The sequence below is a fragment of the Bos grunniens genome, chromosome 25 (assembly GCF_055505025.1).
Source record: "Bos grunniens cultivar Pamir isolate PY7600 chromosome 25, Bosgru_T2T1.0, whole genome shotgun sequence".
NCBI lineage: Eukaryota > Metazoa > Chordata > Mammalia > Artiodactyla > Bovidae > Bos > Bos grunniens.
Window position 1 is genome coordinate 35,518,683 of NC_141189.1, and position 12,490 is coordinate 35,531,172.

Sequence of the window (12,490 nt, forward strand, 5' to 3'; positions counted from 1 at the left end):
TTAAACCAGAGGGGCCTCTGGGCATGCTGTCCGGTAGAGGGTGGCAGAGCTGGGTTTAATAAGGAAGAAGTGAACCAATGAGAAAGAAGGATCTCTGAATCTCAAAGAGCCCCATGAGTTTGGTGGGAGATGGATGGTGGCTGAGACTGGGATGGGGATGGTGCCTTGGGACACCCAGGGAGGATGTGTAGGCTGCTGAGAAGAGAGAGAACACCAAGGAACAAACCTCTCTGGCTTTCTGGAGGGTTATGGAAGGTTTCCTGTACCCACTGCTGAAACGGGGGGTGGCAATAGCTTTTGCCTCCTGCGGTAGCACCTGGGAAAGACCCAACACAGTGTCTGGTGCCTTGTAAGCACAGAGTGATGTTAGTATTGTTCTAACAGGGACCTGTTAGGGTCCCTGGTGCATCACCTGTCGGGGGGCTTCAGTAGGAGCTGGGAGGCAATACGGAAGTTTGGCCAAGAACTGGTGGCAGGTGGCAGGGCTCAGGGCAGGGGAGAGAAATCTCACTGAGGGATCCAGGAAGAGCCTGGGGGTTCCTGTGGTTTGGGCTGGGTGCTGGGACAAAGAAGGCATCTGAAGAGTGGCTCCATCAGGGGATTCCCTGGTGGTCCAGAGGCTAAGATTCTACGTTCCCAGTGCAGGGGGTCAGGGTTCGATCCCTGGTCAGGGAACTAGGAGGCTCAGTGGTAAAGAATCTGCCTGTCAATGCAGGAGACACAGGAAATATGGGTTCAATCCCTGGGCCAGGAAGATTCCCTGGAGTAGGGCCTTGGAGTGGGAAATGGCAACTGACTCCAGTATTCTTCTGTGGGGAATCCCATGGACAGAGGGGCCTGGTGGGCTACAGTCCATTGGGTTGCAAAGAGTTGGACACAACTGAGTGATTCCATGCACACGTACAGGGAACCAGATTCCAGATGTGGCAACTGTAGATCCTGTGTGCTATGTCTAAGACCTGACAAAGCCAAATAAATAAACACGTATAAATATTAAAAAAAAAAAGAGTGGCTCCATCAAAAGTAGAGAGCGGAGGAAGTAATATTTATGGGACATCCGAGACTCTTCTGGACACTTTCACATTCATCATTTCCCTTGTGTTGTTCAGTCGCTAAGTTCTGCCTGACTCTTAGACCCCATAGACTGCAGCATGCCAGGCTTCCCTGTCCTTCACCATCTCCCGGAGTTTGCTCAAACTCATGTCCATGGAGTTGGTGATGCCGTCCAACCATCTCATCCTCTGCCATCCCCTTCTCCTTTTGCCTTCAGTCTTTCCCAGAATTGGGGTCTTTTCCAATGAGACAGTTCTTTGCATCAGGTGGCCAAAGTATTGGAGCTTCAGCTTCAGCATCAGTCCTTCCAATGAATATTCAGGGTTGATTTCCTTTAGGATTGACTGGTTGGATCTCCTTGCAGTCCAAGGGACTCTCAAGAGTCTTCTCCAGCATCATAATTTGAAAGCATCAGTTCTTCAGTGCTCAGCCTTCTTTATGGTTCAACTCTCACATCCGTACATGACTACTGGAAAAACCATAGCATTTTCCTTTAATCCTTGACCAAAACCAGTAATGTAGCATCCGCATCTCCAGTTTACAGGTGAGAAAACGAGGATTCTGGAGGGTGAATTGGATTGAGCAGCAGGTGGGGAATCCCAGGTCTTTTAGCGCTTCTGGGAAAACAATGCTTTATCCACTACACCCCTGAAGAGCCAACAGAGAAGTGGAACATGCCTGTCCAGAGAAGGGACCAGAGAGGATGCTGTAGCCCTGAGCAGGGCTGGTGGCTCAGTCCTCCCCCATCCCCACCCCCAGGGGACCCGAGGCGGCCCTGGGCCCCAGCAGCATTTCTGATGACCAGAACATCCCCCACTTGCTTCATTCCGCCTCTCTGCACGCCCCAGCCCAGCAAGACGCCCGCGGCCTCAGCTAATGTTCCCAAACAGACCTTTCCCCGAGACCCAGACAACAGCCCAATTATCTTGGGCCAATCGCAGGCCTGCTCCCTGCTTGGGGCCCGCATCCAGAGGCGATTTCTCTTTTTCAGGAGAGTCGCCCAGGGACCCGAGAGCTGCTGTGAAGGTAATTAGGAAAGTTTGGCCACTGGAAACTGGTCTCCCCCTCCTCCCCTCGGAAGGGAAGGGAGGGGCTGCATCAAGATGAGAAGGGAGAGGACAGAAAAGCAGGCGCCTGTGTGTTCAGGGAGCTCTGGACCACAGAGGGACTTTTCATGTGTTTTCAGAACTGGCTGGAAGTTTTTCTCTTCCCTGCCACTCCTCCAGCCACACTTCACTCCTAACTCTTCCCAGCAGCTGATGATCAATAGCAATTAAGATACTAATTATGCTCCTTCTCCATTCACCACACCCAGGAACCACTCTGCCTCCTGTCTTGCCCTTTTCTTTCCCTAAGTCCCACTCATCAGCAGGGTCTGTTGGCTCTGCTCCTAGTGATGCTGCTGCTGTTGCTAAGTCACTTCAGTCGTGTCCGACTGTGTGTGACCCCATGGACGGCAGCCTATCAGGCTCCCCCGTCCCTGGGATTCTCCAGGCAAGAACACTGGAGTGGGTTCCTAGTTATGCACATGGGATCAAATAATTTCCCTCCATCTCTGCTGCTGTTTTGGTCCAAGTCACCCATCTCTGGCTCAAGCCACCAGGATAGTCTCTTAACTCTGGATGATCCGTTAGAAATGCAGGTCACCTTACGTGGCCCTACCCTGTTTCAACCCACTGGTGACTCTTCTTTGCTTTTAAAATAAAAGCCGAAGTCCTCTCTGTGAGCTGACCCATGTCTGCCTCGGTGAGGCTGTGTCTTCATCTTTCCCCAGGGTTGACGGGCTTCCACCCACCCTGGCCTTTATCACACTCCTCAAAAAATGCCCCTGATCCTGTCCTCCAGGACATTGCGTGGCTGACTCCTTCAGGTCTGAATATCATCTTTATTTTTTATTAAAGAAAAACACATAGTTATTGACTTATTTGGCAGCGTCGGGTCTTAGTTGGGTCACAGGGGCTCTTGGTTGTGGCGGCCTTCTCTCTAGCTGTGGAATTGAGGCTCAGAAGTTGCAGCACCCAGGCTTAGTTGCCCCAAGGCATGTGGGATCTTAGTTCCCCGACCAGGGATCGAACCCACATCCTTTGCATTGGACAGCGAATTCTTAACCGATGGACCACCAGGGAAGTCTCCCATCTTTACTGAGACTTTTCCTGCCTACCCTTTTAAAGTACCAGATGGCCCCACTTCCCAGTGAACTCTGCTCCCAGGCCCTCTTTGATTTTCTTCATAGCATATTTCACCATCTGAAACTATTTTGTTTATTTATAGTTTGCTGCACAATGAGCTGCATATTCCTGGGGAAGGAAATGGCAAGCCACTCCAGTATTCTTGCCAGGAGAAACCCATGGACAGAGGAGCCTGGCAGGCTACACTCCATGGGGTCACAAAGATTGGACAACAATAATAACAAAGCTGCATATTGTCACTAGAAAGTGAGTTCTGTGGGACTGGGAACCTTTCCTGTTTGCCCGTCGCAGTATCTGTCACCAAGAAAAGATGCTTGAAAAACTTTTGTGGAATGCGTGAATGAATGCCAGGAGTGAAGTCGAGTGATTTTCTTTTTTTAAATTGAAGTAGCGTTGATTTACAATGTTTCAGGTGTAAGCAAAGTGATTCAGTTGTACTTATCTATCCATTTATCTCTCCATTCTTTTTCATATTCCTTTACATTACAGGTTATTAGAAGATAATATAGTTCCCTGTACTATACCGCAGGAGGCTTCCTTGGTGGCTCAGTGGTAAAGAATCCGCCTGCAATGCAGGAGACAATGCGAGAGAGGCAGGTTTGATCCCTGAGTCGGGAAGATCTTCTGGAAAAGGAAATGGCAACTTACTCCATTATTCCATGGAGAATCCCATGGACAGGCCCGGGAGGCTATAGTCCATGGGGTTGCAGAGTCGGACACGACTGAAGCAACTTAGCATGCATGCACCATACTGCAGGTCTTTGTCTGTTTTATATATATTAATGTGTATCTGTTAATCCCAAACTCATTCCTCTCCTTTTTCCTCTTGTGTAGTCATAAGTTTGTTTTCTATGTCCCTGAGTGTATTTCTGTTATAAAGAAGCTCATTTTTTTTATCATTTTTTAGATTCCATATATAAGTGATATCATATGATATTTGTCTTTCTCACTTCACTTAGTTTGGTCATCTCTAGGTCCATCCAGGTTGCTTCAAGTGGCATTATTTCATTCTTTTTTTTATGGCTGAGTAATATTCTATCGTATTACATATATAGAGACCACAGCTTCTTTCTCCATTCATCTGTCAGTGGACATTTATGTTCCTTCCGTGTCTTGGTTATTGTAAATAATGCTGCTATGAACATTGGGGTGCATGTATCTTTTTGAATTAGAATTTTCATTTTTTCATATATATGCCCAGGAGTGGGATTGCTGGATCATATGGCAGTTCTGTTTAGCTTTTTAAGGAAACTGCTGTTCTGCATAATGGCTACACCAATTTGCATTCCCACCAACAGTATACAGGGATTCCCTTCAAGTCATTTTTAGATCATGTCTAATTGCTATTTCCCCTACCATCTTCCTAGTTGTTTAGTTGCTAAGTCGTGTCTGACTCTTTGTGACCCCATTGACTGTAGGCTTCTAGGCTCTTCTGTCCATGGGATTTCCCAGGCAAGAATACTGGAGTGGGTTTCCATTTGCTTCTCCAAAGAATCTTCCCACCTAGGGATTGAACCTGAGTCTCCTGCACTGGCAGGCGGTTTCTTTACCACTGAGCCACCAGGGAAGCCGCCTACCATCTTTGAGTTAGTGTTTATCTTCATCTCCATCTTACGATCAAGGAAACTGGAGACTGAGTAGACAAATGGACAATGACCAGACCACATATGGCAACAGAACATGTTCTTATGTGGGTGGTCTCTGCTATTTCCATGAAACTGAGACAGCTTTGAGGGACTGGTGACTTCTCATGGTCACCCAGCTAAAGTTTTGGGTTTTGTATGTTTGATTCCACAGGCGCCCTTTCCCCCACTAGGTCATACTCTATTTCAAGGAGATCTCTCCCTTTCTTTGCCCACCATCTAAGTAACCAGCAGTGTGGCCACTGAAGGAAGAGGCTGTGGAAAGAGGGACAGGCAGAAGGGTGAGATGCTGAGGGCAGTGGAGAGGAGTGTTCAGAGCAGAGGGTCCCCGGATGGTGACATGCAGGTTGGCACAGGAAGCTCAAGTGTGGAAGTTCAACCTCACTGTCCTCTTTCTTGTTCATTTCATAAAAGGAGTCTTAAATGTAGACAGTCCATCATTTGTCCCTAGATTGTTATTTATCTAAAGACAAGTATGACTGTGGAGAGATTGGTGGGAAAGGAGCAATTAGTATTCCCATCCATCTCAGTGAAAGACAATAATAATGTTAATTAATAGCCAAACCAGGGAGCGGTGGAAAAATGTAAAGTCTACAAGCAAGAGATCTTCAGGGGCCGTGTCTAAGTTCCTCTCTGACAGGTGCCCGTTTTTTATGGGATCAAGCAGAGACTGCCTGTCTCTTCCACCACCAGTAGCTGGTTCCCGGTTCTTCATCCTGTCATGGCAGGATGAAGTGGGCAGGCTTCAGGGACAGGATACAGAGCCCCAGAAAGCTGGTGGGCAAAGATAAGTTGTGGTGTTGGGGGTTCCCAGATGGAGTCATGATCCCCAGGAGCAAGTTACCCAGTTGGCTCTGGGAATGGAGATAGTGCTGAAAGGGGCACCTGGTGGGATTAGCACAACCCTCACTTTCTTCTGATGACAGCAAGGCATTTTCCTTTGGGCAACTCCTCCTGCCTGGCTCCCAGCCTTTGTAGTTGGGGTAGGACTGACCCAGTACCCCACTGTAAGTCCCAGGAGTGAAGTGTGATACAGACAAGTACAAGGTTACAGCTTGTTGGGGTTTTCATTCACATCCGCCTGATGATCAGTGATGTTGGGTGTCTTTCCGTATACCTATTGGCCATTTGTATGTCTTCTTTGGAAAAATGTCTGTTCACGTCCTTTACTCATTTTATAATCAGGTTATGTGGCTTTTTTCTTTGGCTATTAAGTCATATGAAAAGTGGAAGTGTTTGTTGCTCAGTTGAGTCTGACTCTTTGCAGCCCCATGCACGGTAGCCCACCAAGCTCTTCTGTTCTTCTGTTCATGGGATTTCCCAGGTAAGAATACTGGAGTGGGTAGCCATTCCAATCTCCAGGGGATCTTCCCAACCCAGGAACTGAACCTGGGTCTCCTGCATACAGGTAGATTCTTTGCAGTCTGAGCCATCAAGGACGCTGTGAAGTTGTATGGTTCCTTACACCTTTTGGATATCAACCCCTTATCAGATACATGGTCTGCAATTGTTTTCTCCCATTCCTTTAGGTAGGTTATCAGTAACAAGTCAAAAGGTTGACAAGGATTTGCTAGGATGTGGAGAAAAGGAAACCCGTGTGCACTGTTGGTGGAAATATAAATTGGGAAAGCCACTACAGAGAACAGTATGGAGGTTCCTCAAAAAATTAAATATAGAACTACTATACAATCCAGCAACCCCACTCTGGGTATACACTCAAAGGAAATGAATTACAGAAATGAATTCAGCATTTACATGTCCTTTGTAGCATTATTCACAACAGCCAAGCTATGGAAACAGTCTAAACTCTGTTGATGGATGAATGGATAAAGAAAATGTGGTATTATATTTACAATGAAACATTATTCAGTCATAATAAAGAATTCTGCTGTTTGCAACAACATGGATAAACCTGAAGGCCATTAGTGAAATAAGCCAGACAGGGAAGACAAATACCACATGATCCCACTTATATGTGGAATCTGAAAAACAGAAACTCATAGAGAACTCAGAGTAGAACAGTGGTCACTAGAGGCTGCGGGATGGGAGGAAAAGGGGAATGTCAATCAAAGGGCACAGATTCTCAGTTATAAGATGAATACGTACTGGAAACCTAGTGTACAGCATGGTGACTGTATTAATAATGATGTAGACTTGAAATTTTTAGAAAAACAAACATGATCTACACCTGGCATGTTTCACTCCCTTGGTTGCCACGATTGGTTCAAACACAAAAGCTTGAATTTTTTTGGACTAAGGGTTTTGGGGAGGCAGGCAATGAGAAATAAGAAAGACCATGGTTAATTAGTGGATTAGAGGCATTCTTCCTCTTGTCTGTCTCTCTGGACTGCTGCTTTATCAACCGCTGTTAGTTAAGCCTCTCAGATGACCAGTTTGGGTCTTCTAATTGATAGATTATTCAATCTTCTATTTGTCTGGATTCCCAGGACACAATTACATGGCACAGTGCTGGTATGGCTCAAACTCAGTAGATATCGGTTGGATGAGTGAAGGGAGGCTGGGTGTTGCCTCCTATATACCATGCTTACAAATTGAGTACTTCTCATCATTTGGAGGGGGCTTCCCAGGTGGCACTAGTGGTAAAGAACCCACCTGCCAATGAAGGAGACGTAAGAGATTTGAGTTCGATCCCTGAGTTGGGAAGATTCCCTGGAGGAGGGCATTGCAACGCAATCCGGTATTCTTGCCTGGAGAATCCCACGGATTGAAGAGCCTGGTGGGTTGCAGTCCACAGTGTTGTGCAGTCAGAGGACTGGAGCAACTTAGTATGCACTCACACACACACCCATCATTGGGAGGGTGGTACCTTTTCGTGGTTTATCATCTCAGTGGCTAAAACAGCCCACTGTAACTAATGCAATGGAAAGAGACACCATCTGGGGAAGTTTCTTAATTATGCTACTTGTAGAAGGATAAGTTACCAGAATGACAGTATCTGGGACTTCCTTGGAGGTCCAGTGGCTAAGACTTTGCTCTCCCAATGCTGGGGGCCTGGGTTCAATCCCTGGTCAGGATACTAGATCCCATATGCCACAACTAAGACCCAGAGTAGCCAAATAAATAAATAAACAAGCCAATAAAAAATAAATATTAAAAAAGTCCATTGTTAGTTCATAAACAAAAATTGATACAAAATGATAATTGTTGTTCAGTTGCTAAGTCATGTCCAATCCCCATGGACTACAACAGGCCAGTCTCCTGTGTCCTCCACTATCTCCCGCAGTTTGCTGAAACTCATGTCCATTGAGTCGGTGATGCAATCTAACCATCTCATCCTCTGCTGCCTCCTTCTCCTTTTGCCTTTAACCTTTCCCATCACCAAGGTCTTTTCAACGACTGAAGGGATGATAGTACCTAGTGGTGTCTAAGAGTGATTGCACAAAACTAAGTAAGGAATTGATTGAAGGGGAAAGAAAGATGGAGGGAAATGTAGAGATATATCACACCTAGGTACATATCACAGTTTTCTCCAGTGTTTTTCAAAGTGTGACCCGTGGCCCATCTGTGTTAGAGAAACTGAACCAGAATTTCTGGGGGTGATGGGGAAGGGGTCCAGAGTCTGCCTTTAATACAAACTCTCAGGTGAGCTGATGCACGAGAATGTTGGGGAATAGATGTCCTGGCTTTACAGGCATGACAGGGACATGTTTCTCAAGGGTCGTGCACCCCCGAACTCTGTGTGATTCTGCATGATTAAGGCAGGGGTGCCGTAAGCCTGAGGTCTAGGGCAACAGATGGTGGCAGGGTACGAAACTTGCCTTGAAGAAATCAAGAGAGTATGAAAGAAGAAGGGCTTCCCAGGTGGTGCTAGTGGTGAAGAGCCCAGCTGTCAATACAGGAGACATAAGAGATGAGAGTCAATCCCTGAGTCAGGAAGCTCCCCTGGAGGAGGAAATGGCAACCCACTCCAGTATTCTTGCCTGAAGAATCCCATGGACAGAGGAGCCTGGAGGGCTACAGTCCATAGGGTCACAAAGAGTGGGACACGACTGAAACGACTTAGCGCACACACACACAAGAAAGAAAGGTGGGTTTAGAGTAAGATTTGCAGGATATTAAAGTCACAGGAAGTGAAAGAGGGGCCCTAAAAGGAAGTAAAAAAAGTGGGGGAATGGATGAATGTTCCAGGGAAAAAAGAAATACTGCTATCACAGTCCACCCCATAGCCCAGGGAAATTGCTTGACTTAGGGATGGTGATAAAAGCAAAGACGCAGGACATCTTGGGAAAGCAACCTGTGGTCGGAGCATTAAAAATATGAAGAATAGGGGAAATAAAGCTGGAATCATGGGTGTAGACGGTGAAGAAGCTAAATATCACTCTGGTAATGCAAAGCCATTTGCTTTTTTAAATACGAAACATAAAATTTACTTTTTAAGTCATTTAAAGCATACAGTTTGGTGGCATTTAAGTACATTCATTTTACTGCACAACCATTTCCAACATCCATCTCCAGATCTTTCCATCTTCCCAAACTGAAACTCTGCACCCCTTAAATGTTCCCTCCCCGTTCCCTCTCCTCTAGGCCCTGCTAACGACCATTCTACTTTCTGTCTCATTGAATTTGACTATTCTATGAAATCCATATAAGTAATATCATATAATATCTGGCTTTTTGTATCTGGCTTATTTTGTTCAGCATAAATAAAAAAAAATGTATTTATTTATTTTTTGGCTGCTCTGGGTCTTCGTTACTATTTGGGCTTTTCTCTAGTTACGGCAAGTGGGGCTAACTGTCCAGTTGTTGCGTGTGGGCTTCTCATTGCGGTGGCTTCTCTTCTTGCAGAGCACAGGCTCTAGGGCACGCGGGCTTCAGTAGTTTTGGCTCCCAGGCTCTAGAGCACAGACAGCCTCCATAGTTATGACACACGGCCTGAGTTGCTCCGCAGCATGTGTTATCTTCTCAGATCAAGGACTGAACCCATGTCTCCTGCACTGGCAGATGGATTCCTATCCACTGAGCCACCAGGGAAGCCCTCAGCATAAAATTTTTAATGTTCATCCATGTTGTAGTGTGTGTCGGAATTTCCTTCCTTTTTAAGGCTAAATAATGTTCCATTATATGTATATACTACATTGGGTTTATTGATTTGTCTCTTTAAAAAATTATTTATTTACTTGGCTGCGTTGGGTCTTAGTTGCCGTACGTAGGATCCTCGTTGTGGAGCACTGACTCTTTAGTTGTGGCGCGTTTGCTGAGTTTCTCCGTGGCATGTGGGATCTTAGTTCTCTGACCAGGGATCCAACCTGCATTCCCTGAATTGCAAAGTAGGTTTTCAACCACTGGACCACCATGCAAGTCCCTCCATTTGTCTCTTGTTGGACATTTGGTTTGTTTTTTAGCGCTTTTGAGCAAAAGACGGTTGTGTCTGGACATTCATGGAGAAAAATGTTTGGGGGGTTGAGGGGATGGGCAGGAGTTTAGAAGGGAGAGGCACTTTGTGGCCAGGCAAGGAATCTGGGATCTGGCTAACCAGGAAAGATAAATAAATTTAATGCTACTATTAACTGGTGCTGAGTGCATGCCTGCTCTGTTGCTCAGGGGGTGAAGAACTCTGTGATAGATTGGCTATGTTTTTCATGTTCATGGCAGGAGGGGGAGACGGTGGCCATGTATTTACATTCCCATCTAAATTGTTTGGCTAGTTTCATAGTCCCTCTGGGTAAGGTGCTAGCTCCTCCAGCTCTTTTAACCAGCGCTGAGGGGCTGCTGGGCAGTGTCTGAAGGGTCATTTCCAGCTTCAGATGATAGCTCTGGTTTAAGAGGCTTGAGCAATTCAGCCTCTGCCCTTGGCAATATCTTGAACTCTAGGATCAATAGTATTTTATTTTGTTTTCTCTTTCCTCCGCTGACTCATCATCAGTGGTAAGAACCGGATAGCCCTAGAATTCTTGATCACAGGAATCTGTGATAGTCCTTCTTCCAGAAAAGAAGCATCTGCTCATTGACTCAAACTTGTATCAAAGTGAATTGTTGGAGACCTATTTCAAAAGGCAGGAAGTCTTCCATCTGTGCCCATTACCTCGGGCTTGATTTCTATTTGGATTCATTCGTATCTTTGTCTTGGGTGAGATCAACCCTGAATATTCATTGGAAGGACTGAGGCTGAAGCTGAGGCTCCAATGCTTTGGCCACCTGATGTGAAGAGCTGCCTCATTGGAAAAGACCCTGATGCTGGGAAAGGTTGAAGGCGAGAGGAGAAGGGGACGACAGAGGATGAGATGGCTGGGTGGCATCACCGACTCAATGGGCGTGAGTCTGAGCAAACTCCAGGAGAGAGTGAAGGACAGGGAGGCCTGGCGTGCTGCAGTCTATGGGGTCTCGAGGAGTTGGACACGACTTAGCAACTGAACAGAAGCAACAACAACACCCTTGGTTTTTCCTGCACAGAGTGAATTCCCTCTTCTTTAGGTGACAGTCCATGGCCCTTCCCCAGGAGAAGTGCCAGTGTTCAGTTCCCTGTGGCCTGAGGGGGCTTTCAGTTGAGTGTGCCCCTTCCACCCCCAGCCACGGGGCAGGCCCGTGATGAAGGCTGGCCAGCCGGAGCTTTCTCCATCTCCAGACACACCAAGTGAAGCAGGAAGAGGAACAGGACCAAGTGTGACCTTTGGGAGTTTATACCTGCGCAGGACAAAGGTAGGACTCTTCCTTCCAGATCAGAGGGTGATGAGTGTTTTCTGTAAAGATCCAAGCGTTAAGTGTTTAGGCTTATACCATCCCTGTTGCAGCTACTCAGCTGGCTCTTGTAGTGAAAAACACAATACAGTACAATATAATACACTGACAATACAAAAATGGATGGGCGTGGCTGTCTTCCCATTAAACTTTATTTACAAAAACAGGCAGGCTACTGGATTTGGCCTGTTGCCAGTTTCTGTTTTAAAATAAAACCATTGGAAAGCAGGAATGTAAGACCCACCTTGTGAAAAGAGCCATGTTAAAACCAACGCAGAAGGGCACTTCCCTGACTAACCAGTGGTGAAGACTCTGTACTCCCAGTGCAGGGGGCCCTGGTTCGATCCCTGATCAGGGAACTAGATCCCGAAGACTGCAAGTGAGAGTTCACATGTTGCAACTAAAGATCCCAAGTGCCGAAACTAAGAGCCGATGCAGCCAAATAAATATTTTAGAAAGCCAACTCAGAGGAAAACAGAACTACAAGTTGGAGAGAACAAACTCCAAGAGCCATTACTGACCCCTAGATCTAGCCATGCCTGAAGGAGGCCATCCTTTGAATAGCAGTTATATAGTTCAATAGTATCCCTTGCTGCTTAAGGCAATTTGATATGGGCTTTTGTCACGAAAGAAAATTGTGAGTCCTATAATTCTATCTCCAGTAGTCTGCTCTTGGAGCACTAAAGTTGTAAAATGCCTGAGCTGGAAAGACTTTAGAAGCAGGAGGAGGAAAGGGGCTTTAAAAAATCTTAACTTGGAGACCTCCATAGAGCCCTGTCAGCTGCCAGAAGCAGGTAGTCTGATCCCATCCACCCACAGCCCACCCAAGACCCCAAGCACTCTTTCAACCATTGATTGATTGAGGAACTCAGTTTGCTAGAATCGTACCCTGATGTAGAAGGGACAGGA